General features: G+C 42.0%; 1 long non-coding RNA gene across 1 annotated transcript; it reads right to left on the bottom strand.

Moving 5' to 3' along the window:
• Positions 1 to 2,194: 2,194 nt before the first annotated feature.
• On the bottom strand, positions 2,195 to 10,638 carry LOC122159592. Its single transcript, XR_006168564.1, has 5 exons — positions 10,200 to 10,638; positions 6,586 to 6,657; positions 4,508 to 5,442; positions 2,872 to 2,936; positions 2,195 to 2,430 (listed from the first exon to the last, which is right to left on the bottom strand). It is a non-coding gene; the product is annotated as an uncharacterized LOC122159592 (long non-coding RNA).
• Positions 10,639 to 14,775: the final 4,137 nt, after the last annotated feature.

A 14,775-nucleotide genomic window follows, 5' to 3' on the forward strand; every position in this document is an offset into this window, starting at 1 on the left:
ACCTCCAAACAGGCTGTGCACGGGCTAGGGCTTTGCATTTTCCTTATGCCTCAGAACATTTCCTCTTCCCTTTCGGTGTGTAAGCACCAAGCAGCTGTAAGCACCTCTCGCTACCTGGGCACTTGGCTATCCTAACGCAGCCTGGTAGTCCTAAGGACCCACTGGTCAAAATCAATGACTTGCAGTCGAAATTCTCCTTCCAGTCTGCAGAATGGAGGTTGTAGCATTTCTGCACTCCTGGCAAGGAAGCTCCGTCTGTCTCCGATCATGGTTCTCCATCTCTCGCCCGCACGCAGTACGGGTGACGCCATTCTCCAGGCGTCCGTACGGACACCATGGAAGAAAGGGTTTGAGCGATGGAGACAACGGCTGGAAACTCCACCGACACAACGCGACTACAGTATGTTTTCCTTTCATTGTCCTTTCAATTCGCAGTAAATTTCATTCCAGCTTTTAGAAATCATCCTTCTTTCCCCCTTTTTATTTCAAAATGGTTGCAGATTTCTCATTCACGAAAAGGTTAAAGGCGTTTCCCCATCGCAGGAGGGATTATCTTACCAGAGGATTCTGGGACTGCAGATGTATACTGCGGCAAAATCCTAAATTCATCGGCAAAAAAAAATCATTTCCAGACCCCAGCTGGTAAAAATAATAGAATTATAGTAAATCATTGATAAGATTAAAACATAAAGCCATTTCTTGCATTCCAAACTGCTCTAAAACACAGGTCTTTTCTCTTAATTCGTTTCTTAAATAATGCAAATTTTAAAGTAGCTTTTCTATCCAAAGCACGCAGCGCCATGAAATCGATAATTTTTGATCTTTTGGTTAGTAGGCAACATGGTGAGCTATTGCAGTGACTGCAGGCAGCAGACATGTTCTTGTCAGCTAAAAATTTTCATATTGTTTTTGAGTCCATTGAGATTTGTGGATGGGATACAGCCAGTTATAGCTCCAGCTTGCGCTTTGCTGAGGGGACGTAAACCAGCGCCGGTTTAGATGCACGTAGAGATATAGATATATGTTTTAAAAACAAGAAGCATTACTGGATTTTAAACAAAAAATTATGTAAAAAGAATGGCTGGTGTGATTATAATCGCATCATGCAGGGTCCACGGTTTCCATTTAGTGAAATTTCGCAGAGGGCAACTTCTTAAGAACATCCCTGCTGTGCAGAGTGAAAAGCATGAACAAACCAAAGACAGAATTCATCTGTGTTTATATTTTACAGACAATGAAAAACCTACTCTTTGTATGCCTTTTTTTCCACCTTATTATTTCACGAAAACTGCAGCATTTTCCCCGCCCCCACCCGAACACTCACCACCCCAGCACTGCGGTGTTCGGTCTTTCTTTCTTTCTTTCTTTCTTTTTTTTCCACCTCTTCTTCTTCTTTTTTGCTTTCACAAATTCTGCACGCGCCATCTTTGTCTATTGTTACTCTTTTCTAATTTCTGTTGCCCATTCTCTTTCAAATCAGCTAATAAACGCAGAGCTAAATGCCTGATCAATGCTTACGTGCTATATTCTCCCCATCTTTCTTTTCTTTTCTTTTTTCTTGAGAAATAAAATTAAGAAAGAAACACCTCTCGCCCCAAAATTTCTGTATTACCATAACCTGTTGTATACAGTGGTGATAAAAAACATTATTAACATAATAGCAACAGCTGCAGCCTAAAGAGAAGCTATGAGATAATAAATGTGCTACAACAAATTAATTTGCTGCAGGTGCTTGTGCTCTGAACTGCGTAACCCAATCCATTTCAAGTCTGAATACAATTATTATTCCCCCCACACGCTAAAACAGAGTGCAGAGTGAAATGTCCTGCGATTATAAACATCTTGTCCTGTCCCCAGAACATTTTAACCATCAGCAAAGAGGTGGGAGAAGGGATTTTAAAGCCCTGGTAGCGAGCTGTGGCATTTAAAAATACTTAGAGAGGTTTCCAGTCCTTGTCCAAGCTGGAGGAGATAATGCATGTCCATACGTTAATTTGCACTTATTGTCTCCTACCCAGAGCCCTGAAGGTGAAGATGGGCTGAGGTACTACACACATGCAATTGGCAAGGCAGGGGCTGTAAACACCTCATTAGCAACAGACGCATATTTGTATGTGTTGGCACTGCCATTTACTTCCGAGCACAGAAAAAAAAAAAATACATCTCTTTGCCATTTGGCTTGTGCAGTGTGCAGTGAACTGAGCAGAGATTTTTACTGTTTTCTCTGGTAAACACAGTGCTTGTGGAGCCAGTTCCGAGCTGCCTCACGGGCAGACACCCGTAGCATCTCACAGCATTCTCCAGACTACGAAGACAGGAAGTCAGGTGAAGCCCGGTGAGCTGTTCTCGTGTGCACAGTGACGTGAAAGAACTAGCAAGGTGCTTTTTCTTTTTCTCCTTTTCCTCTTTTCAGACCTAAGTGTTAGAAACCTGGTGAAAAGGAAAAAAAAAAATTGAGGGCTCAACTAATTTTTCTGGTTTTTCATTGCCAGAATATACACTGCTCATTTTTCTTTTTCTTTTTTTCTCCTTTTTTATTTTTTTAATTAATATGTTTCTCAAATATAATCAGAGAATGCACGTTTTAAATGATTGATCACTCTCACAGAGTAACCTTGAAATGTTCTTTCTGTGAAAAAACAAACAAACAAACAAAAAAAAGCCTAAGAAAACTAATCAAACGAATTCCTTCCCCAGGACACACTCGCTGTGTATCGGAGTGGCTTTGCAGTGATGGGAGCCCCACGAGAAGCTTCCAAGCTCCAGCAAGGCAATGTACAGATGGTGCACTCAGCCTAGTGCTGCCAGTGTCCTTTTTGACTGTGCCGAGCTTGCATGAGCCATCCTGGGGAGGTCAGTGGGATTACTCACCTGCAAGTGCATAGTTGCTCAACTCAGCCCCATGCTAGAATTTGCATGTCTCAAATCCCTGTTGCCTGAAGAGGAAAACATATAATCCATTAAAGAAAGACGGCTATGCAGCGCTACTGAAAATTGTTTTGTTTTTGTTGCTACTTCTGTATCACGCTCTTGTTTTGTTTCTGCGGCTTACACTCACATCTGCTCCCAAGATCTGATTTTTACGCTGTTAGTTGAGCTAAGCTTCCATCCATGTCCACAGCTATTTTCTCAGAGTAACAACTGGGACATGAATTCCTAAATTTGAGGCATTCATCTCCGTAATGCTTATGGTAATGTGTCTCCTAGTCATCATCCAAATGAGTAAATAGTATAGCATTTCTGCATATGAAGCACGGGGAGGGAAAATGTGCTTTCGCAAACTCCTGTGCCTGCATTTGCACAGCCCAGTATTACCTTTCTCCTGTAGTAAGGCTGATGCCACGAACAAATAGTTTTGTGAGCTCCGCCCCCCCCCCCCCCAAAAAAAAAGATGCAGTGTGCCATAATTTCACTGTTGTGCCATTCCCCTTCTCAAAGGGTGACCGTATTTTGCTGACAGGTGGCTTCAGTAGGGGAATTTGATCCAAACCCAATGGCACAACCTGGCTAAAGGAATAAAAGGTGAATGCCATTACTCAGAAGCAGACCTAGAAGAGAACTGTTTGGGTCAGTGTCTCGATTTGTTCATCCAACTGGATCCTGTTTCTGGAGTACCTGAGCACCCACCATACTCGGGTTATTGGGACCATATCATACGGGACAGGAAAATATCAATCAAAGCTGGGGAGCTGCAGTAGGACTGAGGGGCAGATTTGGGTATACTTAGGCAGCCGGTGGAATGCTCCACACAGTCTCCGTCTACCAAAATCTATGGCTTGCTTGGTATTCTGAAGGGAAACAGAGGAACCACAGCTGACCAAAGCCTTGATACTGAGGCCAGGAGGATGGGCAGCACCGTCTGCTTCTGCCCTAACCTGATATCAGAAAAAAGCAGATTGAGAACAGGGACTTTACACGGGAAGACATTTCATGGAGGGAATTATGTCCAGCTTTATTACGAAAAACATGCAAATTATTTTAGACACGTTATACCTCCTGATTAATGTAATAGGGGAAAAATTTGCTTTTCCATTGTAAAACTTCCTGACAGAAAAGAAAAAAAAGGAAGAGAAAATTTCAGCCATCTCAGGAGGAAAGCAGGTAGTTAAGTGTACACGAGCATGTGCCATGCAGGCGATGCAACTGGCTACTTTTTATTGCTGTGTGGCTAAGCAAAGACTTTTTTTTTTAATGTGGGCTATTGTGACTCAAGGTTAAGTTTTAGTGTGAATGTTAAATGTGGGTCTCATCCTGCCAGGTTCCAAGCACCTGATCAAGAAAGCGTTTCCTGAGAGTTAAAGATGTCCAGTGGAGCTTCCCAGATAAAAAATGAATAATCAAAAAACAACAAACAGGTGCAACAACCAAACAGAACAAAAGAAAAGGCAATTAAATAAACAAACAAAAAAATTCCAGACAGACAAACAAACAAAGAACAAAGACCAAGCCAGTTTGCACTTTATTATGCATAGTAATATCTGCCCTTCTCCATGACTGTGACACTTACTGAATTTCCCTCGTCACAGTTTCTGCATGCAGTGCTTACGCAGGCTGTGTTTCTCCAAGTGCATTCTTTAGCCCTGGAAGCATAACATTAATGCATGATTCTGAAGCACTCGCCTGGGCTGTGCTTATCCACAGACTCACCCGTTCATTTGTGTGGGTTTTACAATAATGTTTTGCTATTGTTTTGTGTCAATATTTGCTGCTGTGCCGGCTCTGACTTTTTTCTTCCACCCACCTTTCTCCTCACACGTGCTGACAGATAAGTGTGGTTTGACTGAAACCATTCCAAGGGTTAGATATTGCTGTCTACAGCAACATTGCTTGGTGCAGTTTATCAGGAAGCAGTTGGACTGCTGGAAAGGCAGCATGCACACACAGTACATGTTTCACCCCATTGTCCCTGCAGCTACCCAGCAAAGCACTGTGCCACATCTCATTGTATGGGAGTTGCATGGCTGGAGATTTGGGGCTGGAATGTGGACTCACAGTTTCCAAGCTCTTCTGCCTTTCTGCAGGGTTGGACAAGGCAAACTCTCCTTGTACCTCAAGCGTACAGGGATGGCTTGCAAAGCTTCTTTAGGCAAAGGGCATAATTCTTGGCACCCAGGCCTCTAGAAACGTAAGTGGGCATAGGCCAGTGCCAACTTTGCCCTCTAGAAATACAAGTGGGAAAAGGTCACTGCCAACTTTGCAAGCAGATGTATTTAACCCTGTGCATGTGAAGTGTGATGGGGCAGGGATGAAGCCACTATTGTATATTGGGAAGCACCAGGGATTGCAGCAAGCTCCTTCTCAGAAGTCATTTCTTTTATCCTCCCAGTGGCAGTCTGTTTGCCATCACCATCCTCAACGCCAGGCTCCTGCTCCCATTTAGAGGCTGTGGCGAGGGCCAACATGGCACACAGTAGGAAAGCCTCGCACAGGGCCACACTCCATCTGTGAGGAGGAAGAAGGAGCTGGTCAGCAGGTCTGTAGGGGGGAGGCATCTGCAGAGTGAATGAGGAAAAAAAAAGCAGCAGGAGCAGGGGGGGACGTCAGCTGCCAGCACCATCTCCTTTGAAGATCCCCACAACCGGAGGGAGGATCAGGTTGCCAGCAGACTCTCCCTTCCTAAAACATCCTGCCCCTAAATAAGGAGAGTGGAGCACAGATTGCCAGGGGCCTGTTTGATTCACCCACTCACCCAGCGAGTCTTGCTGTTTGGCCACCACCATCACAGAGGGCCCTGCCACAGGGCCATCATCCCTACCGCGGCTCTGTTGCAGCAGGACTGAGGGGCGCATGCCCTGCCCAGCTTCCCAACCCCCTGCGTTTGCCTAGGCTGCAAGACATTTTTTTTGTGGTGCCTGTTATTTTTATTTGCTTTCAGACTCCTTTGTTTCTAACACACTGTCACCCCTGGGTAACTAATAGTTTTCACCCGTATTTGTTCCTTTGTAGCTGCATTATGCAGCTAATGGCTGTAGAAATTGCATGGTCTTTTCTACACAGGTGAAAATGGGTGAGAAGGAGCAAAACTGATGAATTTCTGGCATGAATTTTCAAATGAATGAAAGCGTAAGGATGAAAACAGAAGGAAAGTGTTCAGCATGGGCACAGTTAAACATGAGTTTCACACTTCTGAAAAGTACAGACGATTCAAGTCTATTCATTATTTGAAATTCATATCTGCTCCTGTGCAAGAAATGTAAAAACCGATGCTGACTTTTAGGAATGTCCCCCAAGACCTTTATACACCTACATTCTGTTGCTCTTCCTTTCATCCTCTTGTCAGTCAATACTTAACCCTTTTGGAGTCTGACCTTTTGGTAGCATGAGGGCTCGCTGTAGAACTGATCGGATAGTTGAAAGGATATTCTTGCATATTTTTGCAAATCAAAGCATCACGCTTAGTTTACTGTGATTTGTGTGTTACATTACTACAAGTACACAGGAGCTTATTCATTGAGGCACTGTCTCTCAAAAGCTTCCCTAATTTGTCTCACAAGCCTGTATTTATTTGAAAACTCACCCCACAGATTTTTTTATTTCTTATTATTTCCTGATCGCACATCAGATATTTAAAAAAGCATCTCATACCCAATCAGCGTTAACAGCTTCCAAGTGATTTGTGTGGTCACTGAGCCTCTCCAAATAGCTGGAGCAAGCCGTCTGAAAAAGAATATATTTGTCTGGTTATTAAGCACCGATATAATTGTAAAAAATCCTTTAGTCCACTTGGTGTAAAATAACGTCAAAACACAAAAATGCAACCATCTCTACTCATCTAAAACACACACCTCTCTCAGATTCATAGTAATATTCTTGACTGTCGTCTAGTTCCAGGAGCATAAGGAAACTGTTACAGAAAAGGTGACAATAATCCGTCTTGTTGGAACAGAGAACCAAAATGAAGCAGCTGCACATCAGAGAGAAAATCTGAACTAAGAGACTGATAACAAGTATGCCGAGTATTTTTTCTTGCTTATGGGTGAAAAAGCCAGCAAAGCCTCTGTTTGAAGACAAAGCACATAGTAATATGATCATAACAATCTCCTAATGGGGACTATGTGATGCACAGTAAATGTATTCCTTTCAGTACGTTATTCCCTCTGCGTGCAGGCTTTCAAGGTTCCCTCAAACCATACTGTGGATATGATAGCATCAGCACAGCGAGATGTGGGCAAAGTGGACCTCCTTTTTCCTTACTGTTGCTATTATTTGTGCTCTTGTCATTTCATACTGATCTCACAGCAACTCCTGAGAGCTTCAGACAGAAAAGTCACCCCATTTTTTTGTGAAGCAGTGTGCAGACATTGCTAAGGCACCATCTGTGCCCGGAGAAAAGCTGCAATTGATGGAAATGAAGTGACATTCAGAGGGTGGAGAGAGGAATACAGCAATTATAGGTGGGGCTGGTAGTGTTACCTGTTATTAAAGGCTTGTCTGACACTTCCCATTTTAAGGCCTGCTTGTCGTGGTTTTTAAGTACTTAGTAAACTTTAAGCATTTGTCTACCTAGACTTCTACCCTTGGCTGCTGCTGCTGCTCAGGTGTTATTAAGAGGTTAATTTATTTCATTGGGACATCATGGCAGGACTGGAGTTGGAGGAGGGAGCAGCAGCTTTAAAAGTATACAAATAAATGTTATCCTTTTACCTTTCAGTACTTTTGTTTTGTTTTGCAATAAGAACTCAAACATTATAATCCCACTTTGTTTTCTTGCATTCCTCCAGCTACCCGTCTGCATACATCTATGATCGCTTTTCTTAGATTTGAGCCTGTCTTTCTGATCTGCATTTGTGCACTGCTTTATACAGCTGGGTGCTGGTCCATGACTGCTGCACCTATAAGCTGTAGCCGTGCAAATAAATACTCCAGGTCTGCACAGGGCAATTGTTTTGGAGAAATAAATAAATATTTCCTGTCCACAAATCCTTCACAGTCCCTTCCTTATTGATTGTGACTCCCAAATGCTTTGGATAGCATTGCTTACCTTTCCCCTCGCACTTAAAGTGCTGTAAGTGTTTCGTATTCAAATATGAGTGGCTTTTCTTGTCAACAACAGCTCCTTTTAGAAAATACTGCTGCTAAAAATAAAAAGACTGCTTTTCAGGCTCTGTTTAAACACAGTGCTATTCAGGGATCAAGCTGAGCAAAAGCTTATTCCCTCTACCCATGTGTTTTGAAACAGCACACAGAGGAAGGGAATGAGCCACTGAGTTCATGTTTCAACTAGAAATGCAAAAGAGAGAGCCAGATTCATTAAGACTGTTACACTAAGTCAATATGACCTTTCCCTTTGTATTTTGCTTCCTTCGATTGACTTGAAATTGGACTAGGCATGAGCACTGTGCTCCGGACCTTTGAGTTTTTTCGGCAAAGGTCATTGTTTGCAGCCATAAGGGTGATCATGACTTCAGCAGTGATTTTTGTGCTCCCCATAAAGCCATTTCACTCACCTCCTTTACAGCCAGTATTTTTCACTCTCATTCAACTACAGTTGACAAAATCTTACATAATTTGGCCTTTTAGAATAAATGCAAAAATCACTGTTAAAGCGGAAGGTTGCTACCATTGTGCTTTCCACACCTCAAGCCTGATCCTGCAAAGTAATGAACGTTTTGGGTTCTTTTGCTTCAGTTTTTATTTTAATTATGACTATTTTTGTCTCCCAGCAAAGTGAACAGCCTTGACATTTGCAGCATCTGATCCTACATTTAACCAAGTCAATAACAAAAACGTTTGAAGGTCAAATGTTTGAAGTTATTCCTATTGGGATTGAAGATGGTTTCCTAAATGCAGACTTGCGTTCTCTCCTTGTAACCTGATTGAGGTCTATGTAATCTATGGCATACTTTCTACAGTGTAATCACATGGAAAAGTCCTTGGCCAAAAAAAGTAAGCAAACAACACCAGATCTCAGCAAACCACAAGTGTGCTTCAACATCTGAGTGTGGGCTCAGAACCTGAAGGGTGCCATGCATCATGCAGAGGATAAGCTTCTGCTGACTAAAAGACAACAACAACAAACTAACAACACTCCCCCCCCCTACCCCCCCCAAAGTCTAGCAAATCTGATTTACACTAAGATCTCTATGTAGCCGCACTTAATTTATTCTTTCCTTCCCCAGTGTCCTCTACTAGCTTTCAAAGACATAATAAAACACATCCCCCTACCCTTCTGCCCCTATCTTTTAAAAGCAGCCCTCAATCCTTTCCCACAGGTCTACCAGCTGAAAAGGCAAAATTGACATTTTTTTTTCACATTTAGAAACATTTACACACATGCACAGGACTGCTGCCAGCATCAATGAGAGTATATAATGCAGAGACTGAGAAGCGAATGCAACCCTGTCTTGCTGGTGTTTTTCCTGGAGTTAGGTGGAAAGATGGTTTTTGCAGGACACAGCTGGCATCAAGCCAGGCTCATGCCAGCAGCTGCAACTGCATGGTAATAAGCCTATTTCTATGCGAAAGAGCTTATTGCTAATAATTTCTGTCAGCTTCTAACCTGTGTTTTTCTTTTTTTCTTTTTTTAAATCAGATGTTTACAAGAAGTATTTTATTTTTTTAAAGCAGTGTTCTGATGCAATGTTAATGATTATCAGCTCAATCTGACTCATCCAACCCAGAAAACAATTTATGTTGCTTTCTGATTATAAAAGCTGAAGAAAAAAAAATAATTCAAAAGCCCTTACTTTCACAAAATATTTTTTTCCTCTTATCTGGAATTAATAGGAACAAATTTTACAGTAAAAAGTAAAACCTGAAAATAACCAGACCATAGCCAGCTAGGGTCTCAGTGCATGGTTCTTGGAAGGGGCATTGAATGGTGGGTGAAGCCACAAGGAGTCAAGAAGACACAAGTGGAATTTGTTAAAAACTGGCAGCCTGAAGTGATGATCTCGCTGTCCAGTGCATAGAGACACTGTTAAAGATCCATGTTCTGCTGAAGTATCCTTTTTGAGCTATTCTATTAAGGCATACTAACTAGAGGCATAGTGGGAGATTCTGTAAATTCAACCTCTGTTCCTCTTGTGGCACTGCAACTTTTTTTTCTAAACAACATGGTGTAAAATAAGAAGAAATAAATGGCTGCTAACAGGCTAGTTTCCAGGTAACACATATCAGCATCACAAAGCAGGCCTCAGACTAAACATGGGCCATCAGGGAGCCTGGAGGCTGAACTGTTAATAAAGACCAAAACTTACCATGAGCTGGTCTTTCTTCTACGGCAAGGTTGAATGGGATGGAAGAACCTGAATTTCTTGCTGATCCTATATGTGGCTAGACAGGTCTTCACCAGCAATCTCATGTCTTTCATGAGCTCTAAAATGACATTAACATTTTAAAATAACAAGTAAAACTATAGGAGCTTTCAGGCTTCCTAAAAGCCTATTTATAGTCTTAGATAGCGACAACCAAATTTCTCAGAACACTTCCTTCTTCTTCTGATGTTTTTAGGTGAGCTTCTGTAGGATCCCCACTCCCAAATGGCACTTCTCATTCTGGAGGGGCCATAAGATAGTCACATCATGTCTCTCTGTCTCTCTTCCAAGCAAGATTTGTAAAAGACAAATCTTGGTTTAAGTGGCAAATTCTGGATTTATTCCTGGTCTGTATGAGAGGAAGACTGGCTTGGTTTCTCCATTCCAGCCTGCCTTAAGTCCTTATCATCCCTGGCAATGTCATATCATACAGGAAGTTTATTCCTTTGGCATTTCATCTAGCACAGCCTATGACTGTACTCTGAAATATGCTGTTTGAAAAGAAAGTCAACAACAACAAAAACAACTCTATGCTGATGTGGGGGTGCCTCCACCCTGGGGGAAAAGAAAGGAAGTGGTCTTCCTATAGTCATAGACTAGAAGGCCCCATAGACTAGAGTTACTGCTGGGTTTTTCAAATCCAATTCTATTCTAGAAGGCAACTAATGTAGATTTTAAAACAGCAAGGGCAAAGAAACACAGGAAGGTTTTTGGGAGGTTCTTCCAGTAGTCAAGCATCAGCACTTCTAATGTCTAGTCTGAACATGTTTGTTTTCACTTTCCAGCTCCTGGGTGGTGTTACACTTCTGTCTTCTATACCACATAGCCCTGTATGAAGCTTTGTTCCTTGTGGTGGCACTTACAGACTGACCAAATCCAGTCCCTCTCTTTATCCGTGATGAGCTTCAACCTTTAAAAGACAAATTCTCCAAACCTGCTATTATTGACATCTTCCTGGACTACAGATACCAGAACAGGACAAAGTGACACCATTTTGGCTGTGCCTCATCTACATGATGACAGGTTGGCTAAAGCTAAAGTTAGGGTCCATGTCTGCATCTACATATCCATGTGTTGTGAAAGGCTGGTGTTCCTCACTGGGATAGCCCAAATTCTGGCAGCCCCTCTGTCCCATCAGAGATGCCAGGAGGCACACGGCCTAGCCAGTAATGGCTGAGCCATACATTTCACCCCCCCTGCCAGTAGATGAAGGTTGGATCCCCACCAATAGTCAAATGAACCCCAGATTTTCTGCTCCCTGGCAGTTCCCCAGAAATGGAGTCACACCCAGCAGTGAGGCTGGTTTCATGTCATGAGGCTGCAAGGCTGTTAGGATTCTCAGATGGGCTTAAGCCTTCTACGGGATGAATCAGTGCCATAGTATAGCCTCTTGATCCTTTGGTTCCCCCACTCTTGTCTTAAAGGCTTATTCTTTCGGCAAATGTATCTCCTCAGGGACTGGCACTTACCAGGACATGTGCTTTGACCACAAAGCTTTCATTTCTATCTTTTCATTCAAGGTCAGTCCCCGATTCCTTAACAACCTCTTACAGTCACAACTTCTTCACACCTTTACATTAGGATGTGGGAAAACACATGCTGTTTTCTTACTAATAAATCACCCTGCACCAGTGACCTCTCATCTTTGTTGTCCATGTCATCTGCCGACTTTACCAGAGTTGATTTTATGTTTACTTTCATGTCACTGATAAAAATGCTAAGTAGCTCAGCAGTTAGCAGAAAGAACCTGAGGGACCGTCCCCTGTAATTTGTGGGTCCTTAGAAAATTTGGGATTCTTATTATATCAATCACAAACTCCTTCCAAAGGCAAGTGCCTAGGAAATGACTCCTATCAATATCCCATGTGTGCACCAGAGCACAAATCTACTGCACAGGGAGAAGAGATTTACACATATTGAATTCACTGTTATTATTTTGACAAATAGCATAATCCCTTAGAGCTAGTTCCTGCATAATCACTTCTCTGTGTTTTTACTGACCTTAGAAACAGAACTAGAGATGAGTATGGTGGAGAAGATAGAAGACAGCTTACCAGACACTCCTTTGCTATGGGCTGATAGAGGCTGCCTGGAAACCCTTAAAAGATGTGCTCAAACTTCCATCTGTATTTGCTTCCATTTTGTAGTAACAAGAACACCCTTTGAAAGACTGATGTTAAAAGAGGGATGTGTTTTGAAGGAATGCAAAGGAAGAAAATGCATTTTTATTTTGCACAGCAGTCCAAGCAGCTTTCTGTGTGTGTGTTTTAATCATGGCATGGACAGATCTGCTTCTGTGATGCTTTCATGCATCAGATGCTATCCAGAAGGAGTCAGGCAGGGCTGCAACCCCAAACACATGGAAAAAATTTAATGATCAACTGAAATGGGAGCAGACATCATCTGATTTAAGGCATTTTAGTGCTTCATCTTTAAGTGTTAGAATTAAAGTTGTGACGACTGCATGTTACCTTCTCCTTCATATTAAGAATTTTGCTGGACCATGTTCATGTTGTGATTATTTATCTGGGAATATCCATGGCATTTGCCTCTGTTCTCAAATATGTCTTCACATAGCCTTTAACAATGTGCTGAGTGCTATCAAACGGAACCAAAGTTTGTAGGACCAGCTAGTCTTTATTTTTTCGAGATCTCCTTCTGTTTCTTTCTAACAAGGGATTTTTATTTGTCTGGGTTTCTGAATTCTCAGAGGAAGCAAAGTCAAGTAGATGTGATCTGCGTTTTCTTCTAAACGCAAGGATTTCTGGCCATATTGCTTGCAGCTAACAACAGTGGAGTTTGAGCTAATGAAACTGTGATGTTATTGAATACATTTTGTGGTTTCGTTTGAGAGGAATATAATGGAGCTGACTGAAGACTCTGCAGACATTAAAGCCCATTTATGTGTCAGCAGTTTGAATTCTGTTGGGTGCCACCCTCTTGTAAAAGGGTTTGTAACATTTCCAAGGGTTGCAGCATGAAGAAATCTGAACAATTGCATTTACCAGACCTAGTCAACAAGTTAGCTGAAAAACAAGAACCAGGTTCTCAGAATAGATTGATTTATTTATTATCATAGTAAATAACATGCCAATATGATGTACAGGGCATACACTCAAGACTTTCCTGCTAAAAATGAGATTCAGTAACAACCTGCACTTCATTTTTCACACACCAGCAAATGTGTACCAACATGTGATTTTCTGACTTTGAGAAAGAAATGAAACCTGGATAACATATTTGACTTCCATTTTTTGAATGTCTGTATGTAACTCTCCCCAGTGTGTACGAGGCCGGTACCAACACCAAAATGCTAACAGACATGGCAGAGCAAGGAGACACCACTGAGATGTCTGTGCTCCCCAAGAAAAATGTATTAAATAACACACTGCTGCTCACACTCTTAGAGACCATCCAGATATTTCCAATGTTGTCACACACCCACCACTGTCATTTTACAACATATGTGCAAATGCATTAATACCAAATAAATCTGAACTGTAATTGACTATACATCAGAATGCACCATTTCCTTTGTTTATTAACTCCAAAGAATACCAGCCTGACTAAACATTAATTTTTTTTTCAGGACTTTGCTCATGATTAGTGCCTCAATGAGATTCTACTGTAATTTAATTTATTATAAGCAATGTCATTTTATCAGTAGCATGCCACATGTATTGCCTGAGAATTTTCTTAAAGTGTAATTAACCTTCAAAATCGCATGGGTTAGTTAGTGTTGAAGGCTCAAGTGTTGGGGTTGTTTTAACTTGTGTTTTCTTTTAACACCGACCTTTTCAAATTCCCTCCAAGATAATGGGATATGATTTTTAAATGCAAGATATAGCTTTCAAAATGGTTCAACATAATAAGAGATAAAACAGCCAAGGAACCAAAAAAGCAAACTGTCTCTGACTTAAAAGGAAAACAACTATCAGTGCCCCTAGACATTCTCTAATTTGGAGACATCTGAACAAGGTCTTAAAACAAAAAAAAAGCTCTACACCAAACACCATCACCTCAGAGCGGTGGATTTCAGCTGGTGCAAAGCAAGAAGGGTGCAGATAAATGCTACCTGATGTAAAGCTTCACAGACCAGTGTTAACCCATCAGCATTTCGTGAGCTAATACGAAGAGGATGGATGAACTGAGGCTGAAGTGCACTGCTTCATGTGGCTGCAGCCACTGTGGTGCCACATTACCACCCCGATGGGAGGAACTGGCTGACACTGAGGGAAGAACTGTTCTGGTTGCAAAAGAAGGCTGACATATCCCCAGCCCTGAGTGGTGCGCTGGCCACGTTGGCTGCCTGGTTCCCACAGCTCACAGTGCAAACTGAACAGTGCCCCAAGCTCTTGTGCCTTGCAAAAGGTCCCAAGGACCCCACCCAGGCTGGTGACAAATATTCACCAGTCCCTGGAGTCACTACGGGTCCCGCTGCATCTCCAAAACTAAAATGTGGGGCTTGTTGTTTTTTAAGGTCTTTTTTGGGGTGGAGGAAGGAGATTATTTTCTAAGG

Source organism: Centrocercus urophasianus, unplaced genomic scaffold (genome assembly GCF_019232065.1).
Source record: "Centrocercus urophasianus isolate 14NV4802_14NV808 unplaced genomic scaffold, USGS_Curo_1.0 seq_16, whole genome shotgun sequence".
Lineage (NCBI taxonomy): Eukaryota > Metazoa > Chordata > Aves > Galliformes > Phasianidae > Centrocercus > Centrocercus urophasianus.